Source organism: Melanostigma gelatinosum (assembly GCF_949748355.1).
Source record: "Melanostigma gelatinosum genome assembly, chromosome: 12".
Classification (NCBI taxonomy): domain Eukaryota; kingdom Metazoa; phylum Chordata; class Actinopteri; order Perciformes; family Zoarcidae; genus Melanostigma; species Melanostigma gelatinosum.
This window is the reverse complement of record NC_136645.1, coordinates 18,918,906-18,931,620: the sequence shown is the minus strand read 5'-3', so window position 1 is coordinate 18,931,620 and position 12,715 is coordinate 18,918,906.

Here is a 12,715-nt window from a genome sequence, read left to right as displayed (position 1 = left end):
TGACACAACTAATACAATAACAACTGTGCAAATAATTGTAGCCATTAAATGGTACAGGGTGCCACACATGCATGAATCACAGTGTAATTACACAGTTAAACCGTCATAGTGTGAATTCAAGTTTCAACGGCGAGCGTTATCGACCGTTACTCAGACAAAATATGCGATCGAGCATTAAGGCTTTCTTTTTGCCAATCCCTGATATTGCTCCAACATGTTGGAATTGGTAACGTAACGTTAGCAGCACTGGCGCTAACCGCTAATGTATGGAGGTTTCATTGAGTTGACGTTACATTATGAGGCGATCAAGTAATGCTTTCAGTAAAAATCAGTACTGACAAAAGGTTAATTATAGCATTATCATGATGTGTTCAAATTAATCTTGTATATTATAGTATTTGGCGAGAAAAAATGAAAGAGTTATCACATGTGTAATTTCCGAACACTACCTCTAGCAACAATATCAGAATTCTCCCATTGTGTAGTTTTGTAAATGCTGGATCTCTGGATTCACATACTGTACACAGAGATGAAATCTATAGGAGAGATGTTTTCTTGCACTGACTCACAATATATTCACGAATGATGCTGATGGTGGACAGGTTTGGTATTATTATAGGTCGCTGCAATCCTCTGTCAGTGACAAGCTCTGAGTTGTGCTCTCTACTGAGCACGCAGGTGGAATATAAAACACGACGGACATGACTCACGAGTCACAAAGATCCACACTGAGAACAAAGTTCACCACACAACAGAGAAGAACAGTGAAAATCAGGGCATGATATGTGTCAAAGGAGCTTCTGGAAAGACGCAACGCCAGTTTGTCATCTTCTTGTTTGTTTCTTCTGATCATGTTCCTTTCTTGGTCCTCTCTGGTTTTAATGCGTTTGATACTTAAAGCACAAGCTTTCCCGACAGATTCTGCACCGTGTGATTTCCAATATTTAAATCCTCAACTGGATTTTTTTATTTTTCTGTTTCAGCCGGCTGCTGTTTGACTTAATAGACTTGGATTTGTTTCCTTTTTTAATGTGCAGTTTATTGCTGATGCTGCAGCTTCCAAGAAAGGCCTTCCAAAGAGGAGAAATAAAAGACGAGTTTATGTTTCCACTGCTATCCAAGAATCTCCCATATGCTCAATGTTACTCTTTTATTTTTTTGTAGTATTCTTAATAAAAGAGCTTATTCTTTTAATGGATGTCTCTACAGCCTACAGTTGCTTCTTTGTTGGACCAAACACTTTGAGAACAGTTTCACAGCCTGAAAAACAATAATTTAATAATTAGGTGACACATGCTGTTTTAATGCAATCAAATGGAAAATGAACCCTTGCCAGTCGAGGAATGGCATTAGTTTGGGATAATTACACTGTTTACATGCAAACAGAATTGAGTATTTAAAGTGCACGCCTGTGGTTAAGTTGTCAGACAGTTTTGCTTGGTCAAAAGATGTCGTGATGCTTGTTTTGACAGAAAATGCAGGATGAGTAGTTTCCCTCTCCACAGTCAAAACATTGCCCCAATGCTTAGCACGGCATGAAATCCTAACAAGGGGCAAAGCAAACTTTTAAAGTGTTTTAGCTTAATTAATTAGAGTATTAATTGCTGCTTAACTGAGGAGGTTTGAGAACCAATCAAGGCTTATATAAGGGAATCATAACGGTAAGAGGCAGCCGTTCCTCCAGAAAACTATACAAGCCATTTAAGAAGCAGGTCACGCTGATCCCCTGCAATCTAATTTCCCTTAAAGCGAATGTCAGAGTTCTGCTCCAGAAGCACTTTTTTCTATTGAACTGTAATTACCTTTAATCCCCTCAATTCAGGTGTGCCTTACAATTTATTTCATTAAATCCTCACACTTTCCTTCAGCATGCAATATATGGTTGATTCTAACCCCTGCTCGGTAGAATAACCTTCGGTTATGTGTGGCTGCTTATGAAGCCGAGAGAAGTAAAGGGAGTGCTGGTGGAAATAATTTCCAACAAACACTGTTTTATTTTAAGACCAATGGCCTTATACACTTTTAAAAAAAAATTTTGGGGGAAGAACTTTGGCGGAGATTCTGCAGCCAAACAGCTGATATCAGATGAGCCTGACCTTTACTGCTTAAGTTGTAAAAAAAGCTAAATATATTATATTGACCTGCATTAAGTTAAGTTTTGGCTTGTAACTAAAGAAAATATATTGATTTAGGTATGATTACATGTAAGATTTGTGTGATATGATGTTTTATTTGTACTGAATCAGAAATGTAACTTGGGAAAAATTAATAAAATAGCTTGTAACAAATTACAGTCATTTAATCAGTTTATTTCAAAGTAAAAACTGTACTTGGATGTGTGAAATGTAAAGTTGTTGTCTTTGGCCAAAGCAAAATGATACTTTGGACTAACTTTAAAAAATCACTATAATTTGTTATTTTAGTTTTTATCAAGTTATATTTTCAATTTGGTTGAAAGCAATATTTTGATTAAAATCAAGTCAAGATTTTAGCTTTCGTTGATCCAAATTGAAAATAGAACTTGATAAAAACTAAATAAATTACCTGTAACAAAATTAGAGTGATTTCATTAGTTTATTTGAAAGTAAAAATTATACTTGGATGTAATGGGAAAATTTAGGTTTTTCTAAATAAAGAAATGAAGTTGTAACTAAGTGAAAAATGGCGTGTGGTCTTTTAAATAAATCATCTTTTTACTTGTGAATTTAAAGTTTTGTCTTTAGCCAAAGCAATATTTTTTGATTTAAATCAAGGTAAAAAGCTTTCAACCAAATTGAAAATATAACTTGATAAAAACAAAAACAATTATGTGTAACAAATTAGTGATTTTTTTAAGTTACTCCAAAGTATCATTTTTTTCAGTGTTCTACCGAAAAGTAAAGGTGACTTTGTTTCTAATGCATAATTATAATATTGAGTGGGTGTCATAATAACTATGAATTATTAATATTTTGAGGTTGTGTTGTTTCATTGAAAAGTAATCCAATTGTTAAAAGTGTTACTTATATTGCTTTCCTCCATCCTCTGAAAATATATTTTTCAAATAAGTTCAATGTTAGTTCAACATTTTGGGAATAGTTGAATTTGCTGTGTTGCCAAAATATAAGAAGATTGGTACCACTCTCATATCTGTTTGCTGACTATGAAGCTAGAGGCAGCAGACAGTTAGCTTAGCCTAGCATAAAGGGTGGGAGCTGGACGTAGGGACTTCCTACGTCTTTTTGTCACCATGCGGCTTAAACAAATGAGATATAATGTGTTTATTAGTCAAGATTTTAGTACTAGCGGGCATATTTCGGAACTTTAAAAGAGCCAGGGTAGCTCTTTAGCTAAGCTAACCGCCTGCTGATTCCAGCGAACACGAGAGTGCACATCAATCTTCTCATCTAACGCTTGGCATGAATATATAATGAGTACATTTCATTCAACTCTTTTAAGTTGTAAACACCGGACAGTATCAAAACTTCTACACTTTCAAAGTTTTAAAAATGGCGGATAACAAGTTCACATGGATTCCGGTGGTTGGAGGAGCCACGGGGTGTCGATCCTCGGGGACTGTGGTCTCTGGCTGGCACGCCTGCGAGCTGCACTGCGGGGAAATCAAATGATATTGTTCTGCACATCTCCTCTGCTTCTCTGGGAGCGCAGCGAGGAGATTGTCTGCATTTCTTCAGCGGTGCCGCGACAACATGGAGTATAGTCACAATAACAAGTGATGTGATTGGCAATTTGATTCCCAGCCTGAGCGATTAGATATGTGCAGTCACAGACTGTATAAATACGTAAAGCCTCACAAATTGAGAACCAACAGAACAAAAATGAAACTCTTCCCTCTGCCTAAATACTGTTTGCAGTGCGTCATCTCTGTCAAACAACACAAAAAGGCTGCATGTCATCTGATTCCCACTGAGTCTTTGATAAGATTTCAACCCTGAAAAGACACTCCCACTATGTTCAGCAAGCATTCCTGCTGGGATGTAAGCGAGTTGTTGACCGAAAACATCATTCAAAAGCAGACGATGATTATGTGGAATGTGTTTCATCTTTCCGTTACATTATTGATATGTGGAAAAGAGCCCGATAAAACCAGAGACATCTTACTCGACTTGTTTTATGAGAAAAACATACTAGTGTTGCTAAAATTATTTCCTGAACCATCTTTTCCTGAAGTAATTGTGTGTCAAGAATAAGCACAGGAGCGGAATCTTTCATTTTTGATTCTTTAAAGATACCATAAAGCCATGACATTGGCAATCTCTCGCTTGCAAATCACAAAACAGCAGAAGCAGCGTTGAGCAGAGAAATTAATGCAAGGCTTATCTGACGACTCCAAAAACATTGACTTCGGTGGAAATGCAGCAGCATTCTTCACAGCAATCCAAGAAATCCAAACAGATTACACCTGTCCCTGGACCACTGCACTGCAAAACACGAATCAGATATGCCTGTCAGATATGAGCCAGTGAGGCCTCCGAGATCATCCGGCAGCACAACACACAGCAGAAAAGCAGAAGGAGCAGTTCGTCTGCCAGACACAGATACACATTAATTCTTTAAACAGATACATTTTAGGTGCAATATCTAAACTTAATAACAGCAGCACACCCTCTGTAAATATGGGGCCTTGAGTGCGCAAGTATAAATATACAGTTTTCTTTGCTGCTTGAGGGACGTTTTGGGGCGCGTTTTCTTTGGGAATCTGAGCTCAATACCGGTGTGAGTATCATAATTGCTTCACCCACTGCAGATCGTCAGATTTCACCGACGGTGCCTGTGCTGTCTGTATTGGTGGCAACTCAGCCTTAAGGTAGATGCATTCATAGGAGACAAGATGAGTGACAAATGTAAAGGCTGGAACTTGACCATCTGTGCACGACACTCTGAGAACGCGCAGCTTGGGGGGCTAATCGTTTTGGCCCAAAAGAGGCGGGTCTATGAAGCAGTTTAGCCAATTGCTGATTCAAGATATAAATGAGTGACATACAATTTAGCCAATCAGCGCCCTCAAATAGATTCAGCGTGGGGCCAGAACGATCAGGCCCCCTCGCTGCGCGTTCTCGTCAGGAGAAGTCTCTACAGGCGAGCGCCAGCGCGAGCACTCCTCCTCCAAGACCCGTTTGAGAGGAGAACTTTGGCGGCGATTCTGCAGCCAAAGAGCTGATATCAGATCAGCCTGACTTCACAATCAGACAGCAGACTCGCGGGAAAGGGAAGCAGTACATGCGAAGCTTCTGTACTAGCTGTACACCAGACAGGTTTGGCCAGCTGGATGACGCCATGCTAATCATTTGTTTAGCTTTTTAAAACAACGGGGACGGATCCAGCACGGACAGTTACGGGAGTGAGGGATGAGGAGGTAAGGAAACATGAGAACACCACGGTAGGGAGTGAGAGATGAGGAGGTAAGGAAACATGAGAACACCAGGGTAGGGAGTGAGGGATGAGGAGGTAAGGAAACATGAGAACACCAGGGTAGGGAGTGAGGGATGAGGAGGTAAGGAAACATGAGAACACCAGGACACACATGGAGAACTCTGTCAAGCTACATATTGGGCAAAGTGAACATCTTTTCTTCTACATAGTTGTCCTCAGTCTCATCTGCTTAACTTGGTCATGGAGGCATCAACATGTAATAGAGATGTTAAATTAACAGTGAAAACTCATCATAGCTTAATTTAACATCAGTATTCATAATTACACTTCATGTTTACTTCTCCTGATCTTTACCTCCTATAACAAGGTCCATAGGGGCATCTCAATAAATGAACATGTTGTATTATATTATATAAGTGTTATTTACTGATTGTTTTCGTGTTGGAATACATGTTAAATATTTAACTGCCAAGTGATAATGCGTGTTTGATACTTACATTTTGTTTGCATTAAATCATACTGGGATGTTTGCTGAAATTGATAGGATGGCCCTACCTAGAACATTTTCCACCAGCCGCCACTGGCTGAGTTGCAGCGGGGTCTCGGTTCGAGCAGCCTCCTCTGTTTATTACGGATGAACTCGCCGCGATGCAATGCGGTTCCTATTAAGTCACGAAAATATGGCATTTATCGAGAGGACCAGTGGGTAAAGGAACAAATAAGCTAGAAGGGGAGGTAGAGGCAGTGCTGCCTGTACTTTTTTACGAGTTAGTTAATGAGCATGTGGCTCTGGGTGGTCAAAGGGGGACCAAGGTGTGAGCTGCTACGTACTGCGATATCTTGCAGATGCCTCGGCAGTGACAGCTGGCGAGGCAAATGGTCCAGAGTGCAAACATTCAAGGTAATTACGGAGTAATTATCCAGCATTGCTGCCATATGGAAACCAACTGTGTGCCATACATCTTATATTCATCCCGAGGTGGATCAGTTATTCATGTATCAGTGGGTGGTGCCTTCACAGGCAATTTGATGTAGCCGTGAAGTTGGAAAAACAGAGCCTCTCCGCAAATCTGTTTGGCGTAAAATCACCCATGAACATTTGCAAAAAAGTTGACTTGTGTGTCGGCGGCCAATCTTAGCGCGGCCCCGCGCTTCACGCCCAGATAGATGAGTCAGTTATGCTAAATCAACTGCTCCCAGATGGACAAATTATTCATGTGAGCCTCAAGTCTTGCCGCAGTGGGAGGATGCAGGATGCACGGTCATGCTGACACCAGGTTTGTGGCTTCATCAACAGGACATGGTAAGGTAGGGCAGCAAGGAAAACCAGAGACACTTTCTTTCTCATGTTAAGAAATAGAGTTTAGAATTTACTATTCTCATTCGTATAGAAAAGACCACAACGTAGTTAATAAGCAGCTCCATTTTTAAACCTTCGTTTATCTGCTCTATCAGCGACCTCTTCTAATATCCTCCAGGCTCTTGTCTTGTTTACCAATGAGGGTTTTATTTTTTTTTCACATCAAAAGTGAACGTAATCAACACACCACATCAGTGCCGGGATTCATTTTTCACACTTCAAGCAACAAAACCCTCTTGAGAGAACAGCTGTAGATGTAACCCCTATCGTTGATCTCGCAAGGCGTAGCCGGAGCTCCCAGCTTGCTGAGTTTTTGATGTTTCTGCCGTCACTTGGCACTGCTGAAATGCTTCACCCCCTGCCTGCGGGCCTGAGGAATCACCTGCTCCGCAGAAGCCAACACATAATCGCTTATCCATACTTGTCATGCGAGGCGCGCTACCTACGCAGCTATTTGTCTTTAGATCTTTCTGGATATCAGTTTTTCGGGCACTTGTTCAAGCTCACACAAACGACAAGCATTCATGCCACTGTGCCCACACCCACACACCACACCCACACACACACACACTCACACTCTCACGCATAATGTTCTATTCCCTAAGGCTAGAATGTGTGTGTGTTAAGATGCATGGTCTGTATTAGGTGAATAAAGGTTATGTTGTTTTCCCAGGCAAGAGAGCTATTCTGACTTTTTAAAAAGTAGTGGATTAGCCCTCTGAAGGAGGTTTAAGGCCGTGAAAGGCCCTCTGCTTACAGAAACTCTGCAGTCAGTTGCTGCAGAGTTTCCATAAACAGTGTTTGTACAGAAGTAGGCTTGCCATAACCTTCAAATATGAACTGCACATTACTCAGATTTCTGAATGTGTTCGCAAATGGATCTCTTTGGAATTCCAATTCATTTGTACTTATAACATCCGTGGGAAGAAAACATGAGTTGAGAAAAACATTAATAAGAGTACAATTACTCTCATAATATAAGTCACAATTTTGTCCTCCCGTTTAAAGCTAGGGTGGATAATCTTGAGAAACTAGCAGTTTGCTCGATAAAAAAAAATGATGCAGCTGGAAAAGTCCAGCCCGCTGTTGCCAACTCTTTACCAATGAAGGTAGCGAGGAGCAGCCCTAGCTCCAAAAGTCGCTTAATCTAGCGAGAATGTCCCCGAGTCTGCAACACTGACAGACCGTCCCTTCAGGCCTCCCTCCAAAGCCACACCCCCAAAATGATCATTATGAACATAAACACTGAACAGCTGTCAAGCTAGCCGCTGGTTTAAGACTCCGGTGACGCGCAAGTGAGTGCAGGAGCAGGATATGCACAGGCAAGTACATAGAAATAGGTCGATTTGTCAGAGCATTTGATTTATTGATTGCTGTCGGGTTGTAATGAGAACAAGTTTGCCACACGATTGTTTGCCTCACACTGTATGCCTTTTGTTGTTTTTGGTCACACTGACAGAGTTGTCAGTCATAGTATGAAGAGAAGGTGCAACTCTCACTATCCAAGACTAGATATCTGTTCATTATTCAAAAGTGTAAGTCATGGCATGCACAGTTTAACAAGAACCCCTGAAAACGCCTTTTAACGTCCAAACAAAATCAAGATTCTTGCCCCTCTGGCAAGCATCAATAAACAGCTCAGCATTCATTATTCAGTCAATGTGAAAACACAGTTCACAGTTGCTTATTTGGGAAATGTGTCTTCAACATGGAACACATCTTTGTAAAAATTGCTTATTTGTTTTGCGTCAGTCAGCATAATAAGTGGATTTTCTTTGTCGAAAGGAGGCACAATGAATCAACAATCGGCACTGGGCTGATCCGAATGTAAAAATGCTCGGAATGACAGACAATTTCAGCAACCATTCAAGACTGCCACTTCCCCTGCAAAGCTTTATTGTCAAAGAAATATTGTCTTGAGCATCAGAATTATGAAAAAGCTGCCCTCCGTGCTCTCTGAAGCTTTCTTCTTTTGCATTCATCACGAGTACACAGGGAGGATGCCAGCCGCGATAGATAACAAGGAGCCCAAAACAGGCACGTAACTTGTTCACTGAGGGAGCCCTGGGATGCCCCTATCTGATGAGTGAAAGAAAGGGGACAAGCAGAGCAACAGTGTGAGTGCAGACACAGTGCTATAGAGATACTGCAGGGTTATTGATGCGTTTTCAATCCAGCAACAGGAGGCCTGTTAGTACGAGCTTAAGAGCTTGTCTACGTCTCCTTAATGCTATCAATCAGAACATTTACAGCCAATTAACATTACATCAAAGCCAATGGATACTGTCACAGTCCCCCCCCCCCCCCCCAAATGTCTATTTCTGGGAAAAAAAGGCATATCTTATGAACTTCTTTCATTAAGCTGAAAATACATGAAGAGAGAGTGAGCTGTGTGACTGGCTTGATGTGGCTCTTCAGTGCTGTCACAGTTCGCTCTTTTTGGCAAAGGCGTCTCACTTAATATGGGAAAAAAGGGCAGTGAGGCACTTGATCTTAACTTGTAAAATAATGAACTAATTATTTCTAATGCTGCTCAACTTCGCAGTATAATAGATATTGCATGAAAAGACTTCGAGGGAAACCAGGCGAAATGTTGGATGGCTGTCAGCTGGGTGTGAGATGAATGACAGACTCATAGAAACTTTGATGCATCGATCTAGACATGTTGTGTGCATCCGATAAAGTACACATGAAACTGTGGCATAAAACCACAGATATTAACAAAAGAACCCTATAACGCTGGCTTGCTATCGAAGGAGTATAGATCTTACACCTGTGATATCAGAGTAGCATCAACACTATAACAGTACTTTATTCAATGTGTTTGTAAGTCCGTAGTCTTCAATGCTTTGTCCACTGAACTATTCCAGAGGCAAAACATTATTACAAATTAGAGACCATCTCGCACCACATAAAGACAGAAATATAAACACATCCAGTTGCCTGCTGAAACTGGAAACAACACTGGTGAGAGCGGTGAGATTGAACCAAAACAGTAAAGTTCATAGCCATATGTTGCTATATAACAGTGATTTAAGATAAAATGTTGATTGGAGCTGAGGGAAACTGCAGAGTAGAGTGGTATGTTTTTAGGGTTCATCCCTACGAGTGACCCGTTAAACATTACTCACAATCATTTGACCCATTGTTGATGAATAGATATTGACGAGGGCAGCTTTAACAAAATGTTCTGCTTAAGTTCTGCTTTGGTAATTCAGTTGAAAATAAATGGTTGATTCCACATTCAGTGATTTTATTTGGCTTTTTAACATACTGGCTCAGCTGAAATACTGTCAAGAATATTAAATCCCACTTCAGGTTTAATTTGTGTGCTGTTTGTAACACCCACATTTACTTCACACTGGGTTGGTACTATCTTTTTTTAACACTGCGGTTGTTCTCAAGAAACAATAAGTTGTTAAAAAGACTGACACTGTTAATATTAAAGTTGAATGATCTTTCCGGTGCCGACTGGGTGACAGCGCCGTGGTAAATAACAAAACCTTTTTACTAATTTACACTGTGATTAAAATGTTGATGAAACACTGACTTGTTCTTTATCAGTCGACAGGTGTCTCTTTTTTAAATTAATGTGGATCAGGAGTCCAATTACCTCAATGGGAATTAATCAAAAGTCACCTAGAGAAGACAAGAATCGATGAATCCGTCTTTCTAGTCTCGGACTCGCAATCCCTCCAGACACATAAGGACACACAGGGACATCTCTCTCTGCAGTGTTGTTCAATTGTCTGGGTACAAGTGAGTTTGTGTTCTTTCTGTGAATGGAGAGATAACAAATAAACCATTTTTCAGTTAAGTCTTTAGTACACCACTTGTTGGTGGAATATGTTCATAACGTGGATATTCAAAAAATATTTAACATTACAAGTGCCGTTTCCTCCTGTTTCTCCCTTTCTCTTCTTGCCACAGTGGCTCAGACCTTTGGAGGAGTTTCTTGAGTTTCTTGTATTCAACGTCTCCAAGAAACAATATGTACCTTTTCTCCACTGTTGCACTTTTGACTTTGTGCAACATCACTGACAGCTCTCTGGCACTGCCAGGGAGAAATTTCTTTTTTTTTGTTTGGGTGATATTTTCTTATAACATGGTTGGCCTTTTTGCCAATGGGGTAACACTTCACAATAGGTACACACATTAGCGAGGAGCTGCTAAGTAACGAGCGCGGAACCAATCAGAATCGAGGACTATATTAATAGTCATGATGAGAAAACACAGCACACACAATTTTAGCAAACACTTTTAGCAGGAACACAGTTTCATTTTGTTTTAGGTCCAGAAATGTCGAACAGATGATTAAGGAAGTTAGCATCATGCTAGGTTAGCAGAGCCTCACATAAGTTAGCGTTAGCATGATTGCTGTTAGCATAAATGCTAACTACTTGCTGCATAGCTATACCCTTCACTCACTCGCCACCGATTTTCCTTTGTCCCGTATCAGATGCGAGTCTTTCTGAAAAAGTATTTCAATCTGACATATCTCTGTGGCTCAAGTGATGTCCTTGTCAGATTGGGAAGGCTGCTACGGAATTATGGATGCTTTCCATAATTGACAATACGATAATCACGTCCACGTCACGCAGCGATTCATCAGGTGTGCGGTGGCGAGAACTGATCAGGGCTTTGACTTTTCTCCCAAGCGCTCTTTTTTCATTCAACACTTTTTACGTGTTAAACTGAGTGCAATGCCATGTTTTACTTTGAGGAGAGACTGCCAGAAAGTGTGTGACCTTATCCTAGTTTTGATTGCATCTCACCCCTTTTTATGACTGCAGGCTTTATTTAGCCATTTGGATAAGGTATTAACACCTCTGGCTTTAGACGTAGCTCAATTCAAACTCCACTTTGTTGGCCAAATTTGTATCTTTCTGACTCAAAGATAATGTATCTTTCTGTCTTGAAAAAATTACATTTGTGTTGTGATTATTTGTTTTGCCAGTTCTGTTGTGGTGGGACACGTAATTGCAGCCTCGATTATCTTAATTAGAAACCTTTTTGTGAGTGATGAAAGCGCTACATTTTTGTACCACAAGAGAGTCGAGACATAGGGCATAAAGTGCAGAACATGCAAACCTTCAAGGTTTAGGCAACAAAAGCACTTTGGGTAAGGTTAGGGACAGACTTTGGTTTAACTTTTATGTTAATAAAGTAAACACACGGCAAAGTTTTGCTTTTTGCTATAGATATATGTCTTTATATCTATATATCTATATATAATAACTATATATCTATACATCTATATTTATTCATATATATCTTCATATATATATATATATACATATATATATATATATAGATATGGAGTTATCTCTGCTCAGGCCAGTCAGGCTTGGGTTTTTATCTAGAAAATATCTAATGAAGATATTAATCACGATGTCAAGGTTAGAAAATCTAAGTGCTGTCATGTTTGGCCTCCGTCACGCCTTTTCGGTACTTGGTAACTGAAACATCTTGTATTGCCAGCTCCTCGTAGAACAGCTGAAAAATGTGATTAGTCCTCAAAATAGAGCATAACGCTTGGAAAGGGGGAAATGTCAGCGCCTTGCGACGTGATCCTCGAGTCATTGATGTTGATCAACAACACTGCCGGCTACCCCTGCTGATAGATGGTGGTCATTCAGAGCTCTGGGGCCAGCAAAAACCTTAGTTATGGCTATTTAAAAATGTGGCCATCCACTCCTGGGATCAGGAGCCATCTGAGAGAAGCAGACAGAGAGAAAAAAAGAAATCTCACAGAGAATCAATGTGAATGTGAGAGTTGGATGTGGCAGACAGTGAGTGAGATGTGGATGAATTATGAAAGAAAGGTTGGGGGCTATATGATGGCCTTGGACCCTCTATTCACTCAATGACAGACAACACGTTTTCATTCCAACTCGTCACTTACCCTTACCCTCACTGGAACGCACAGTCACAGGCAAATGGTTAATGTTGTGCATTCTAACAAAAACACTTGCTAGGTTT